At 43.6% G+C, this 15,250-nt stretch overlaps 1 protein-coding gene across 10 annotated transcripts in view; it reads left to right on the top strand.

Annotated features, from left to right (window-relative positions):
* The window catches only part of SPAG17 (sperm associated antigen 17), a 237,836-nt gene that overhangs the window by 43,616 nt on the left and 178,970 nt on the right, over window positions 1-15,250 (top strand). Inside the window, exon 1 of one of the 10 annotated variants that reach the window (XM_027609169.2) lies at window positions 9,169-9,186. The exons of the other annotated variants lie outside the window; for them this stretch is intronic. The gene's annotated coding sequence lies outside the window, so the exon portion shown is untranslated. Of the gene's footprint in view, window positions 1-9,168; window positions 9,187-15,250 lie in introns of those variants that run through there. 10 annotated transcript variants of the gene reach the window in all.

Raw genomic sequence — 15,250 nt, 5'->3', positions numbered from 1 at the left:
AGGAATAAACACAGTAGTACCATTTCTCAAGTAATAATTATAATAATAAAATCTTACATTTAGATAAAAAGGATTTTGCGACCACTCTCTCATTATATCTTCACACCTTCATGTAAGCTCAGCTGAAAAGCTGGTAGTATCTCTGTAGTGTGAATGGGAAAATGGAAACCTAAGAATCTCAAATGATTTGTTCCCTGTCAGCAGCCAGAGTTAAAATGAATGTCAGTCCTCCTGACTCATAGTCCAGGGTTCTACTCTACACCTAACAGAAAGCAAGCCTCACTCATTAAAAATTTCTTGTTTATTCTTGCATTTCCCACAAGATAATTTTAGACATTTTATAGATACAAAATTTATATTTTGTTAAACATATATTTTAATGTGCATTAAAAAAAAAATGGAATACTGACGTGCAATGTCCCCAACTCCATGGCTTAGGATCGAGCCAAATTATTTTTTTTAACTTGCTTTACAATAAGTTTAGAGAAAAATATTACCCACATAGTACAGGTGGTACACAGCTTTGGCTGAATCATCAAGGAATGCTCAATGACTAAGGTTTAGGAAATGCTTCATTTTCATGCATCCCACAAATATTTGAGTGTTTACTATGTACCAAATCTATGACTGAGTTTATTTTGGTGAATAAAACAGATAGAATTCCCTGCCCTCGCAGAGTTTACATCTGAATAGGGAAGGCAGGCGTTATGCAAAAATCAAACAAGCAAACAAATGTACACATAATTATGAATTGGCATAATTGCTTTAGATCAGAGAGAATGCTTTAGACGGAGTGGAGATGAGCTGGATGACAAAAAGGAGCCAACTGAAAAGGGTAGGGGAGACTATTCAGGCAGAGGGAACAGCAGGTGCAAAGAACATGAGTCAGGAAAGGAAAGATGTGGGTTTGTTAGAGGAACAAGAGGCCACCGAGCCTGGGACACAGAAATCAAGGTAGAAAGGGGCAGAGGCCAGACCTACTAAGTGGGTCCTTGTTAGGAAAGAGTTTGCGTTTTTACTTCGTAGGAAATAGGAAGCCATAAAACCCTTTAAAGGAGGAGAATGACACAATCTGCGTTCTTTTGTTTAATGTTCTCCTGCTGCTAAGTGAAGACCAAATCAGGGTAGGGCAGGAGGGACACATGGGAGTGAGCAGACCGGTTAGGAGGCCCTAGGAGTACCCAGGGTGAGACGGAGAGTGCAGACAGATTCCAGTGTATATAAGGGGAAGCCTCAGCAGAATGGTGCCAATGTGAAATGTGAGGGGTGGGGGAGACGTCGGCGTCAGAAGAGACTCCAAAGTGGCGTGAGAAACTCTTTATCTTCTGATATAGAGAATATTGGAGTCTAAATTTGGGGGAAGTTTGAAAGTACAGTTTGGGATAAGGTAACTCTGATAGGTATGAGAGACATCTAAGAGGAGATATCAAACCGGAAATCAGATATTTTCGTCTTTTTCCCTTTTCGTATCTTTGCATGCCTGGCTCAATGCTGGTGCAAAGTAAGCATGGAAGAGGTGCTTGTTGTCTAAAAGACCTCGCTTATTAGTGCAGGGCTGGTGAGAGTCCCTACAGGGGCAGCAGGGAGGAAAGCACGGCCCCCTCCGGCAAGAGTGGCTCGGCGGCACCTCTGACATACTAGCAGTTTCGGTCCCTTCCATCTTCCCTAGGTGGACTACATGTCCTACATAGCGACTTCCTAACTGTGGCTGATAACCCTGTGGTTCGCAAAGACATTTAGTTGGCTGCAGCTGTGTTTGTATGTGTGTGATTTGTGATGCAAATATTTGTTTGCTATAAATACAGGTCCAAAAATGTTTGCAAAACCACAGCCCAGAATCCTCTCGAATTTTCCTCCCTCAGTCTCTCACATAACCCTGTGCTAATGGATATAGCAGATCCCCATCCTAGCCACCTCCCCACTCAGCAGGTGTTGACTGAGTTTCTGTTGTATGCTGGATAATGGGCGCAAGATTGAATTGAACCCCAGGAGCTCTTAGTGGATAATTTTGTAAACAATGTATTTGTTTCCTGCTATTTCGTTTTAATACCTTGAAGCAAGTCTGATGGAAGAGTTATAGCTTAAATCCCCAGTTACAATTGAGCCTGCTCTTCATCAAGTCCTGCGGCTGACCTCACTTACTGTTCACAACTTCCAGCAGAAAGCATAATGGTCCCCCAGACAAGGTATATTGGAAAGAAGGGAGCAGGAGGGCAGGAGACACCAAAACAGTCAAAGATGCCACCAACTACACAGAAAGCCTGCTTCCTTAGAGGGAGAGAAAGTATTGCTGGAATTGAAGTATGGTAACAATTTTCATGCTTCTACATGTTTTTAATACGACTTTTATTTCTGAAATTCTAACTCTTTCTCCATCTTTGGTTGCAAGGAAAGGAAAGAAGAAATGCCAACTCGAGGTGAAAGAGTTGACTATTAGAAATGCATTCTTATTTATTGAAAAGCTACTGTGTGTATTAAATACTCAATGAATATTAATTTGAATGAATGAATTCCAGGTAGATATTTTTATATTAAAAATGCATCAATTCTTCTATTTCACAAACATGATTGACCAAAAACAACCCTCAAACCTTGTTAAGGAGCACTATAATGTAAGCTAGCTAAAATATGACTACTACATTGCTTCGAGAAATATATAAAATGCATGTAATTACAAATTTAGTATGTTGAAACATAAAAAACCAATCTTACAAAAATTCTTACCGAGAAAAAGTGAAATTGTTCAACAAACCCCTGCCTTTAAAATTTCATATTTCAACTTCATACTTATTTGCATCATAATGTGCATAACCATTTGAAATCTACAGAACTCTGATGGAGAGCAAGCCCAACGGAATGCCCAACATGGTGTCCTGTACTACCCCAGACACCCCCAAACTAAGTTTATCGTTATCCTAATCAGCCTTTATCAAGAATTTATGTGGAAAAGACAGATTCACTCTGGCCTCACTCATTCATCACGAAATCTTTCATTAGATTATCCTATTAGAAGGAATAGCTAATTATTTTAGTTATTTGAAGTCTTACGATGTTATCGTATTTATTTATCTCTGGAGCCACAGAGAAGCAGAGCAGAGTCTAATAACACATGGCATGTGACCACTGCGGGGTCCTACACCCTTTATGAGGAGCTAGTCTTATACTGCATTCTCAAAGATTCATTTTAGGGCTCTCACTGAGAAAGAGAAAAAAAAAGGACAGATCCTATCTGGACTTAATGCAAAGAGCTAATATATTACTTTTTGTAACAAATAAAATTTCAAGGACTGACAGCAAATTTCTGATTTGCTTTTCCCCCAGTAAAATGTCTGCTTTGAATTATAAAGAAAGAATTCTTCCTCCTGCCAACTTGTTTCAATTCCCTGTGCAAAACCATCTGCAGAACATTGTCAGAGGTTTCCTATAGAAGTTCATTTCAGGATTCCTCCTCAATCATTGGAGGAATACACACACACACACACACACACACACACAGACACACACACACTTCTTTTCCCCCTTTTTTGGAGCAAGCAAAGGAAAATGTATTGCATTTGTAAGCTCTGTATGGTGCTTTCCCTTTCTGAAAGCAGAGACAAGTATTAGTCATCAGATGATGAGGGAAAAGAGTTTTTCGGTCTCACCCACGGCCAGCGTCCTATTTTATGTATGCAGGCCCGCCCTGTGTGTAGGTGGAGTAGGCAATTGCCGTGTTATGTGATTTAAGAGGTGCTGGAAGTCCTGCTTGTCCAAAAATAGCCCCCACAGCCGCCTGTGGAGTTCAGGCACAGTGTCCATAAAACCCTGGTTTAAATGAAATGAAACTGCATTTTCAGAATGTTAACCCATTATATTCATTACCCTATCGGCATTTATTGGAGATAAAAGCTGGCCGCCGGGGGAATGTCCTTGGTACGGGGAGAGGTGGGAAGGGGTCAGCAAGGTCCAACACTGCGGGTAATGGCGCAAGTCACGGTCACCAGAAGCAATTTCTGTCTGACCGTGAGTGAGCTTGTTGGAACTAGACCTCTTCCAAATTCATGGGTCAGGCAGCCGGTCGTTTTTGAACCGCTGTGGTGCAGAAGATGACATTTTCCCTTGCAGGCAATTCTCCTCGCTGGGACCCTTAAGGAAAACAAGAGTAATACCCACAGCTCACATTCGGAAAATGAGTCTTTTGAGTACAAAATAGTTTCACACCCAACGTCGAATCCGATCCCAACCACAGCCTCCTACGTCTTACTATCCTCAGGTGGCAAATGCGGAGCGTCTCAAAGATGTTAAGTGGTTTGCCCCACTGCCCGCGGCTAATCGTGGCAGAGCCCCAGGTTGGAACCCAGACATTCTGACTCCAGACTCCAGGTTCACGCTGTCACTTCCCGGAGATACAGTCCCTACGGTAAAGGAGCTAATGGTTACATTTAACCCACTTAGGGATTCACCTAAGCAAAAGAGCAAGCTCCGGGAGGTTTTTCTAGTGCTATTACTGAGGAAATGTTTCCCCTTGTCTTAAAGTTTCGAAAGAACTGGGCCAAACGCAGGCTTCTGCAGGCACACATTTGGCCTCAGAAATCGGGGTTAGGTTTTATCATTCACATCATTCCCCAGGCAACAAACATCCTGCCGCCCCCCCCCCCCCCGCCCCCCAGAGTACTGACCACTTTGTACAAAGTTGCAAAATGCAACAATAAGCCAAATTAGATAGGGAAAATGATAACATGAATTAGTGAAAATTAACTTAGAATTTTCTCTAGAAGCCCTTGGGATTCAGGGGTGTTTTGAGAATAGATAGAAAGTGGGGTAGAATCTGATCAGGCATTATGATGTGACTGTGAAATCTAGGATTTCTACCGGGCCCCATAACGGAACACACGTGGCTCCATTTCTTTACAGTTTTGAACAAACTCGGGTTCATCCATTTTCTGTCATTTACAACACTCAATTCACTTTATACTCCTTCGCTGGTGAGTGTAAAGTGCACTGAGTTGAAGAGAATTATGTACAGTTAAACTTAGATGTTTCCATTTATCAGCCAAATAGCCCTGTTCGGATGCCATCTCTTGTATGAAATCTTCTTGGATTCTCCCAGGCAAAATTCATCTTGCTCTTTGTATATTATATCGTGGTGGTTTGTCTGTCTGGAATGCCCCTACTCTGTAGTGAATGGCATCAGCATTAGAAGCCCTGTGTTACTCATCACTAAAACCCCAGTGCTCTAGGCCAGCAATCCTAAACCATTGTGATCACATATCCCACCAGTTTAAAAAAAACTGAGCATTTATTCCATGCACATTGTGTGTATGTGTACACACACAGAGAGAGAGAGACAGACAGAAGTGTCTAAGACAAACATATGAAAGGGGCGCCTGGGTGGCACAGTCGGTTAAGCATCTGACTCTTCATTTAGGTGCGGGTCATGACCTCAGGGTGGTGAGATCGAGCCCCATTTGGGATCCTCTGAGTGTGGAGTTTGCTTGAGATTCCCGCTCCCTCCCCCTCCGCCGCTCCCCCACTCCCCCTTGTGCTCATTCTCTCTCTCTCTCTCTCTCTTTCTCTAAAATAAATAAATAAATAAATCTTTAAAATAAATAAGCAACTTAGCACCATTTGCTTTCCCAGTCTTGGAGTGCCCTGGCTTGGGGAAGGCGGTCTGGCTGGGGGTTAGTGCACACTCACCCACTGCAGGGTGCCCTTTGACAAGGCACAGCCTGCACAATGTGAAGTTCTGCGTGATTTGCGTGCTGATCCTTTCATTCAGCCGGCGCTGTATCAGTGGTTTACCACATGCCAGTCACAAAGTTAATTCCAGCCTTCCACCTGGAAAACAGACACAGAAATGAGCAATTCTATTACCATATAATATCAAAGAAGTTTTAAAAGGTGCAATGAGTGCACAGAACCATGCCTAAACCTTCCTAAAGTTTTGAGGGAAAGGCTTTAGGGAAAAAACCTTGAGAGGTGAATGGGGACTTGACAAAGTATCGAAACAGTGGGAATGCCAGGCAATGGAATCAGCTCATTCAAAATCATGCAGACCTAAGAGGGCGTGGCACGACCGAGGAGCTATAAATGACGTGGAAGGAGGAGCCAGGAGTGAGACTGGACAGGTGCATCAAGGCCAGGCCATAAAGCACTTGGCATGCCCTGCAGAGAAGTGTACAGTTTATCTTGGAGGTGTGGGGGCTGCTGAGGGATTCTGAGCTGAGAAGCAATATGAGAGGTAGAGACGTTGGCATCAGTGTGCGGGATGGGTGGTGTATAGCATTTACATCATGTATATAATTTGTTAGCTGTTTTATTATAAAAGCAATACACTTTAATTGTAGAAAATGTGGAGAATGTAGGAAAAGCATAGTCCATATAGCAGTAGGGAAGAAGTACTGGAAGTATCAGTCAGACTGGAAGTCAGAAGTATCCGTAGAATATTCCATCATTCAGAGATGTGTGCTTCTTTTTAAAAATGGGAATGATATTATATATGCCATATATGTATATATATATATATGCCACATATTATGACATTAACCTCTTTCTAAATCCGTATTCAGTGTCTACATAATACAAAGCATATCTCTATTCAATAATTCACTTAACCACTCCCCCTTTTGCTAAATTTAGACTGTTTACCAACAGTTATGACGCTGATTGTTTCCTTATGAAAAATTTCAATAAGTGGAATTACTGAGTCAAAACATGTAAGTCTTTTTAAAGCTCTTGACACATATTGTCAAAATGCATTTGAGACAATTTGTGCCAATTTACATTCCTTCTAACAGTTCCAATTTAACCACACCCTCTTCAACACCGTATTTTTTTATCTTAGTCAATTCGATAAGCAAAAGTTGTAAGGTCAAACAGTTGTCGCATTTTTATCGGCTATATTTTGTGAGTATGGAGTTCATTAAAGTGAAATGATTATGTAATTCCATTTTCAGATTTCTTCTGATAATGGGAGGGACCCTCTATTGTCCAAATGCAGAATGGGGAATGTTTGCTTTAAGTGATTTCCAAACAGATTTTAGGTGCTGTGAGGGATGAAAGGGAGAAGCCATCACCCAAACCGGGCACAACCTCAACAGTGCCCCGCAGGAGAAGGACACAGACACAGGACTGCTAATAAAGGCACGGGAGGGGCCTCCACAGAAATTAGCCTGAGGGCTGGGGCACTGGGACCCAGGGAGCGTGATCTCAGATAAGAAGTCTGGGAAGAGTTGACGGAGGAGTCTATTTGGTGTGAGCCAATCCGATTTCCACCCTCTTATTGTCTCCTTGGGTCAGTGGTGCTCAAAGCGGCATGCCTCAAAACCACCTGGAGAGTTCGTTAAGTATCCAAAGGTCAGGATACCCAAAGGCCAACCTGTTGGGTTTTGCTGATGTAACTGATGGGAGGAGAGCCAGAAAGTATTCAGGTTTCGCTCATTTCCCTGCTCTTCAAGGTCGATGGTGCTGCCTGCCTGCCCACAGCTTTGTCTATAGCTTCTGGGCAAATTAGAATACCTCTGGTAAATATATATGCCTCTAGCACTAGGAACAGATGGCAGTCAAAGCTGAAGGAGAAAGGTACAGAATGTAAACTCTGAGATACACACTCAAGCGTTTTGAAGTCTGCCATGGGTTACCACGACCTCCCATAAGGCCTGGGGTTTTGGACTCCATATGAGTAGGCACTGAAGATAAAATGCCAAGACTCACAAGGAGACCTCTATACACCTGAGCATGTCTCTCACCTGCGTAAAACTCTCTGTGTCTCATTACTTTCAGGATAAAATCCAAATTCTTTTAATATGTCATTCAAGCCCCTGGTGGCCTCTTCAATTTCAACTTCCCCTCAGGCCTCCCCCCATTCCCCGCCCCTCTGCCACTTCCATCCTCCAGTAACCTGTACCACACCCCCAGCCACTTTCTGGTTTTCTGAATATGACTCTCTCTCCGGCCTCAGGCCTTTTGCCTGGGACCCCGCCCCTCCTCCCATCACCCACCACCTAGCCTCAATCATAGTCGCTCCCATTGATCCTTCCAGACTCCCTCGGGAGTGACACCTGCAGGAAACCTTTGCTGCCTCTCCCAGTTTGGAGGAGATGCCCTCCCATGGCCACCAGAGCCCTGTCACCTCTGTCCCCAGGCAGGGCACAGGATACAGTAGAACATGCTCTGTGCACACTGTGGTCAGCCTCCCATCCCGACTGAGAGCCTGTTATGGGCAGAGGCTGCAGCTTTTGTCTGTAGATCTCCAGCATGGGGAATGTAGTGGGTGCTCTGTAAAACAGAAGATGAATGAATGACAAGATGGTCAAAAAAGAAACATCACCAGGATTGTACCACAAGAACAATCGGTCTCTAGAACAAGTCTCTGAGGAAGGGTAAACAGCATTGACAGTTCACCTGCCAGAAGGCCCCAGTTAAGTCAGATAGGATCCAGGCCAACAGGAAAATCCAAGCAGGGGTGAATCATGACAGTGGGGCCTCCGGATCGTGGTGAAATTTGTGATTAAGCATTATAAAACATGATTCACAATGGCCATCTGATTTAATTGGTCCAGTAATTATTTACTAAGTGTTTATTATGTTCTGGGCTTTGAATTCAAATCAGTGAGGAAAAAATAGATAAAAACTGATGCCCTTACAGGAAGGAGAAATAACAGAGAAGATAAAGTATGTACTATATTAACTGTTAATAAATGCTATGGAGGAAAAGAAGCATAGAGTGTTGGGAGTATGGGCAGTAGGGGGCGGGTTTCTCACTTAAATATGGTGGTCAGAGAGGGTAAAATTGAGAAGGAAACATCTAAATAAAAACCTGAGGGAGGTGACGGAGTTATGTGGATATCTGAGGAAGAGCCTCCCAAGCAGGAGAAGGCTGTGTGCGAGAAGGCTCTGATGTGTATTTGGTCCATGACCAAGAAGACAGTGTGCTGGCAGGGAGTGCTAGAAAAGGAAAGCAACACGAGGTGGGTTCAGATAGAGGAACTAGTCTGGAGCTACTGAGAGGATTTAGAGCAAAACCTTCACCCGGCAGTAGGAGTGTGGGGTCCAGAGTTTGAGCCTACGGAATGGAAATCTTAAGGGAGTGTCTAAACTGGTGGTCTGACTCAAAACTCCTTGGTGTTGCATTTCAGACTCTTCTGGAGTTCCCTGGAGAAAATACTAGCCAATTCTAGAAGTTAGAAGCAGATATCTGATTAGAAGGTATTATATTTCACCGTCAGTACCACCATTTAACCCCTGTGCCCGCGGGCAAGTTACTACATCCTGGTGCCGCATGAATATTTGTTGCTAGGTTACTGGGTCCTGACTCTGAGATGAATAACCTTGTCAAATGATACTGCCCGAGGGGAGAGTCAATACCCTTGCTGCCTCAGATAGACCGACTCAGGATTTGGGGTGAACATGAGGCTCTGAGAAGGCCATCGGTTGATGAGCCGGGAGGGGGAAAGCAGATCAAAGGAGAAAGCCAGACTCATGACCCTCTAACTCTGTAGCAGACAGTCTCAGGATGGCTCACCTTGAACTTGCTTTCTCAGGCTGACCAACCGTTCCGCCTGCCAGGGACTTTTTGTTATAGCTCTGAAAGTACCGCATCCTGGGGAACTCCTCTGTTGGCCATTCTAGTGTTAGAACATAAATGACCTTTGTCCTCATTCTTAAACTCCGGGGTATTTACGAATTCCTAGAATGCTTGTTACAATTTCATACTCACAGGCCCTCACCTCCAGAGGTTGATTTGGTAGTTTTGGGGGTAGATCCTGGCCATCTGTATCTTTAATGAGGGTCCCAGGGATTCTGGGGTGGGCACACCAGAGAAAGACTTATGGGGAACGGTGTGGTATCCATCTGCTCATAAAGGGTGCCGCCAGAGACCAGCCAGGAGATACCCATATTTCATATGCCTCCTCTCTAACTAATGAGCCGAGGAGATGAGGAAGGGACAGGGGAACTGGAAAACAAGCTCTCTCTGTGGGACAGGTTTGTGATCGATTGAAAGCTAGGGGGCAACACCAGCCCTCAAGAACACCACCCGCAATCAAGCTAGAGAAACACTACAACTTTGCCTTCATGGTGGAGGAACAAAGTACGCTGGGAAAAGGCAGAGAGTGCTGACACATTGAAAACATTCTTCACCCAGCAGGACATTAGCAGAAATCCCACTGCAGGCTGTCTTCTGAAATGCGCAACATGGGGACTCTATATTTAAAACAAAACAAAACAAAACAAAAAAACAACTGAGGCAATAACTGAGAGTTAGCAAGGGATTCTGGGTGAAACGGACAGCATGTGGGTTCAGTACACTAGCATGAAAGGCTACAAAAGAAACCAGGTATGAGGTTCTTTGGCTCCCAAACCTAAAGTACGTCCAAATCACCAGAGAGCTTGTTGAGACAGAGTTGGAGCCGCGGAGTTGCGGCTTGGGTAGGTCCGGGGTGGAACCCATGAATCTGCATGTCCCAACGGGTTCCCAGGTGATGCTGGTGCTGCTGATCGGTGAAACGTACCCGGATTATCTCTGTTTGTGTGTGTGTGTGTGTTTTAAGGTCTCCATTAATTTGAAAGTATGGAGCTCACCATATCGATATCAACCTGGTTACCTTACTTCTACCTTCTAACTTAAGCAAGTAAAACTGAACTAGATCATGCGCTCATCCTGAACCAATCCTGGGCGGGGGGGCAGGGGGCAGGGGGCAAGGGCTAGGATCCCATACAAACAGGTCCACCCATGGAGCCATGGTTGCCCTGAGGCACATGAGCCAAATGGGAGAAGGGTGAATGCCTGAAACAAAGTTGGATTCTCCTAGGAAGAAAGCAAGGATGACAGGTGGGCACCCAGCACCTCCAGTCTGGGAGGTGGAATGTGGTACCCAAGCCAAATGGCAAACGATGGATCTAATGCTCTGGTGTCCAGGGGCCGGAAGTGCAGGGAGCAGCCATATTTAGACAGGTCGGTCTGTTGATGACTAGCAGGGTCTCAGGTACGGGACTCAGACTGAGGCAGGGTCTTAGGAGAATGACTTAGGATTTAAAGAGGAGGAGGAGGCTAGGAAATGGAGGCAGCTGACAGCCTGAGTTTCTGCATTTCTAAGTTAGTCCTCAGGCCCTAGGACAAGACACAGAGTGAGCCTTAGGAAGGTTAACTGTCGAGTTTTACCCTCTTGGAGTTCTCTTTTAGCTGGGCCTGACAGGAGGAAAAAAAAAAAAAACATACACACTGACATAAGTTTTATGTGATGAGAGAGCCCTCATAAGGAAATGAAGATCCTCAAGAAAAATGGCAAAACCTACAGGCCTTTATATTAAGTTGAACAGAGAGGCAATGTGGAAAAGCAGGTAAACTCTATGGGGAAGCTAAAGGAAAGTAAGAATTCTGTTAACAAGGCCTGTTTGTATAGCATTCTCTGTCTCAACTTCTCATCCTTGATGATGATAATAATTAATTTCCTCTGGTGTGGGGAAGGCATCTTTCACATGGAAGATTTTATCTCCTGTTTTCATTAAGAAAAGGGGAGATCAGAAGGCCCTTCTTGTGCCTGCTGTTTTTTAAGTATTTTAGCTCAAAATAATCCTTATGCCAAAGTGGCATATTTGGGGGCGGTGTATTCTGCCCTCCTTCAGAGCCATTAGGACCAAGAGTTCTGAGTCTCAGGTCCCCTCTAGGTGTTAGGAAAAAAAAAAGCAAATCAGCTATTCAGAGTGGAGGAACCAGGTTAGAGCCAAACTAGTAAGAGTGTCAAGAGTATTTAAACATAAAATCTTGGTCTAAGAAGCCTTTCAGGGGCGCCTGGGTGGCTCAGTTGGTGAAGCATCTGACTCTTGGTTTCAGGTCAGGTCATGATCTCAGGGTCATGAGATCGAGCCCCAAGGGGCTCTCTACTCGGTGCACAGTCTGCTTGAGATTCTCTCTCTCCCTCTGCCTCTCCCCTTGCTCTCTCTCTCCCAAATAAATAAAATCTTAAAAAAAAAAATAAGAAGGCCTTCATCCCTCCAGCTAAGATGAGGATTGGGTGTGGAGACTGGGGAGGGGCTGAGGCACTAGACGGGAGCCCAGCAGCTCCAGCTAAGGGGTGAGAAGCTCAACTGTAAGGCCACAGAATATGATGATGGGGAGCAGGGCTGGAGCAAGATCATCTGGCTTCTAATTCCATTTCTACCACTAGCTGTGTGATCACCAGGCCTCACTTTCTTTATCAATAAAATGGGGTGATAAGAGTATCCACTTGAAAGGCAAGGCGAGAAATGAGTTAGAATACCTGAAGTGCAGCTCTTAGATTAAAATAAAATTAGTGCGGTTGTTAGAACGATCCTTGCCCTGTATATAGTGTGTGCTATATGACCATCTGTGTGTTAGATTGAGAACCTACCTACAATCTATTCCTACAGCTTTGTAATGGTAGCTAAAGACATTTGAAAATAATAACTCAGAAGACAACATCTTCACGCCAATTGAAAGAGTGGACATACTACATGTCTACAACCTACCTCTTCTGTGAGGGCATTGAGAAAGATGAATTAGTTAAGGATAAGGATCTGACCTCTGAGCTCCTCAAGGAGACAAACCCTGGAAGCCAATAATTCCAGTATAAGAGAGCTAACCCCCCTAGAAAAGATTCGAAATCATTGTAGGATTATTCAGTTGTAGCTTTCATTACAAGCTGAAAGAACCAAGAATGACTTCAGAGGGGTGGGAGCATTTGGGTACTAAGGAAAAGATCTTGATCTACAAAAAAAAAAAAAAAAAAAAAAAAAAAATTGATCACCATGATTCTGGAACCATGTGTTACTAACACACACCTAAGGTTAACGCGCATCTGAACTTTCTCTGTCATTCTCCCAAACATTATCACACGCAGCTTCACGTGCCTTTACATGTGTTGTAGAAATACAAAAACCAAAACACTCCTTAATAAAAAGAGGGAAGCTTTGCACTACCCTTCTTTGGAAGAGTAATCCCAACAAAGGTTTCTGAAATAGAGTCCTGTGCTTTTTGACATGTGCGTATTAGATGTTCGAAATGCACATCTCCTTTGGGAAATCCATCACATTTCAAATTGTACATGCCCATGAAAGCACAGATCTGTTCTACCTTCCATGTATTTGTTATTGCTGCTTCTGAAACTTCCTTACAGCCCCAAAGAAGTCTTAATCCCTGTCAAATGTTATTATGTTACTGACTTTTATGGAGTCTTGAAAGGGGTTGTTTATTTAGTTTCAGTGACTTCTTGTTACTGCCAAATATTATTTCATTTCAGCACAGATGTAAGGGGTCCAATGACTGGAATTATTTTACAGCCCTGACATTGTCGAGAGATGGATACCAGTTTAATTATGGACAGCTGAAAATGATCTGGGAGTCACCTGCTATGGATATTTATCATCATTATGAACTTCTCACCAGGCTGTGGTCTGAGCACCCTCATGACGTTCCATTTGCATTAGACAGGCAGTGCGATCTGTACGGAGCCTACCTCTTCCGTCACCTTTAAACCTATGTATGGACAGCTTAATATTGCTTGATTATTTTCTTTTCCTCTGCTCAAAGTGAGAAAGTATGTTTCAGCCATACCCATTCTTTCCCTTTCCTCTTTTTCTGTCTCTCTCCACTGCCTCCTCTTGCCGAAACCCTTACCCTTCCAGCTGTTTTTCCAATTATGTCTCATTGGAAATTATTCATTACTTAAAGAATGTGAATTGGGTAGACCAGTCGTGTAGAGGATCAAGTAGTGCAGTGACTGCAATATAGCTGGGCACTCAGTAAATGCAGAAGGAATGGGGGAGGGAGCGGAGCCAAGGGAGCAGGAAACAGGCACTGGGGGACTGCAGCATGCTCTTTGTAGGATTCCTCCAGCTCAAATTTTAGAAGAAATTAAGAACAGCAACCTTCCTCCTCCTTCTCCCACCCCTTGCCATTAGACACTGCACCACCCTTTATCTTGGATGGATCTTGATTTGTTTTCATCGGAGCAGAGAAAGGGTTAAATGAAAGGAGAAGCCAGGTTATCACCAGCTGATAATAAATTTAGGTCACTGTCAATCCAGGAGCCTAAACGTGCTTCACCCCATTCCTTTTCTCTTTTTTCCCAACCTGGGCTGTAAGGCCTTCAAGAATTCCAATTTTTTTTTTTTTCCTGGTGATAAGCATAATCACAGTAAGAGCCGATTTTAGCGAGGGTTTACCTTGCGAATGTCGCTCACCATGCTATCTATGTCTTTTTAGGCGTCATTTCGTTCAATTCTAGTTATGTTCTATTTCCGTAAATCAGTGGTTCTCAACCAGGGACAATTTGTCCCCGAGGGAACATTTAGCCATGTCTGGAGAGACCTCTGGTTGTTGCAGCTGGGTAGAAGCCAGGGTTGCACCTAAACATCCTGCAAGGCGCAGGAAAACCTCCGACAACAAAGAATTACCTGGCGCCAAATGTCCATGGTGCCACTGTTGAGAAACCCTGCTGTAGATTAAAAAGCTGAGGTTTAAGGGAGATTCATTCACTTGCCCAGGGCCGCCCAGTGGTGTCTGAGAAGACCGGAATGCAAGCACAGCCTGTGTTTTCTCATTATGTTGCACCTTAAGTCATGATCACTTCCAGCGGCTGGTTTCTCAGCCCTTGTACCGTAGGAGCTAAAATTCCCAATAGGATTGTTTCATGGGAGGGCATCTCCAAATAAGTGGGGCCTTTCAGTCATTTGCAAATCCCTTCCTCATCCATCCTTTTCATCAAATGTGCAGAATCAGGCCCATCTAAACATTGGAAGTTTTGTAAAACACACACACGTGTGCACATGCACATACATGCAAACACACGCTCACGAGAAAACACAAACTAGGGCAATAATAGTTCCTCTGACTTTTTAATGTTTTAAACGGCTGTAACATATAAGATTAAAGCAGAATGCACAAGCAAATAATGATGCTACTAAGCAGCAAATTTTGAAGATGGCACATAACAGTTACATAGTCCACTTCGATGAATAAATTATACTTCTTTAATCTGACATGTGTTTAATAATAAACGTAATACCCTGTGTTCTGCAGGATAATTAGATAGAAATGGTAATAGTCAACAGCATTTCTTTTTAAAGTGCCAATCAAAAGTGTTAGTATTTTTCTTTTCTATTGATTCTTGAATCTCCACAATCTCAGTTTTGACATTGTTTTTAGATACAGAGTATCTTAGTCATCATAATCATCCCCAAGGCAGCTGTGCACACAAACACACATAGTCTTGTGCACACCTGGGCATGGACACGTGTGTGCACAGACACA

The sequence above is a fragment of the Zalophus californianus genome, chromosome 4 (assembly GCF_009762305.2).
Source record: "Zalophus californianus isolate mZalCal1 chromosome 4, mZalCal1.pri.v2, whole genome shotgun sequence".
NCBI classification, from domain to species: domain Eukaryota; kingdom Metazoa; phylum Chordata; class Mammalia; order Carnivora; family Otariidae; genus Zalophus; species Zalophus californianus.
This window is presented reverse-complemented; position numbering and strand designations above follow the sequence as displayed.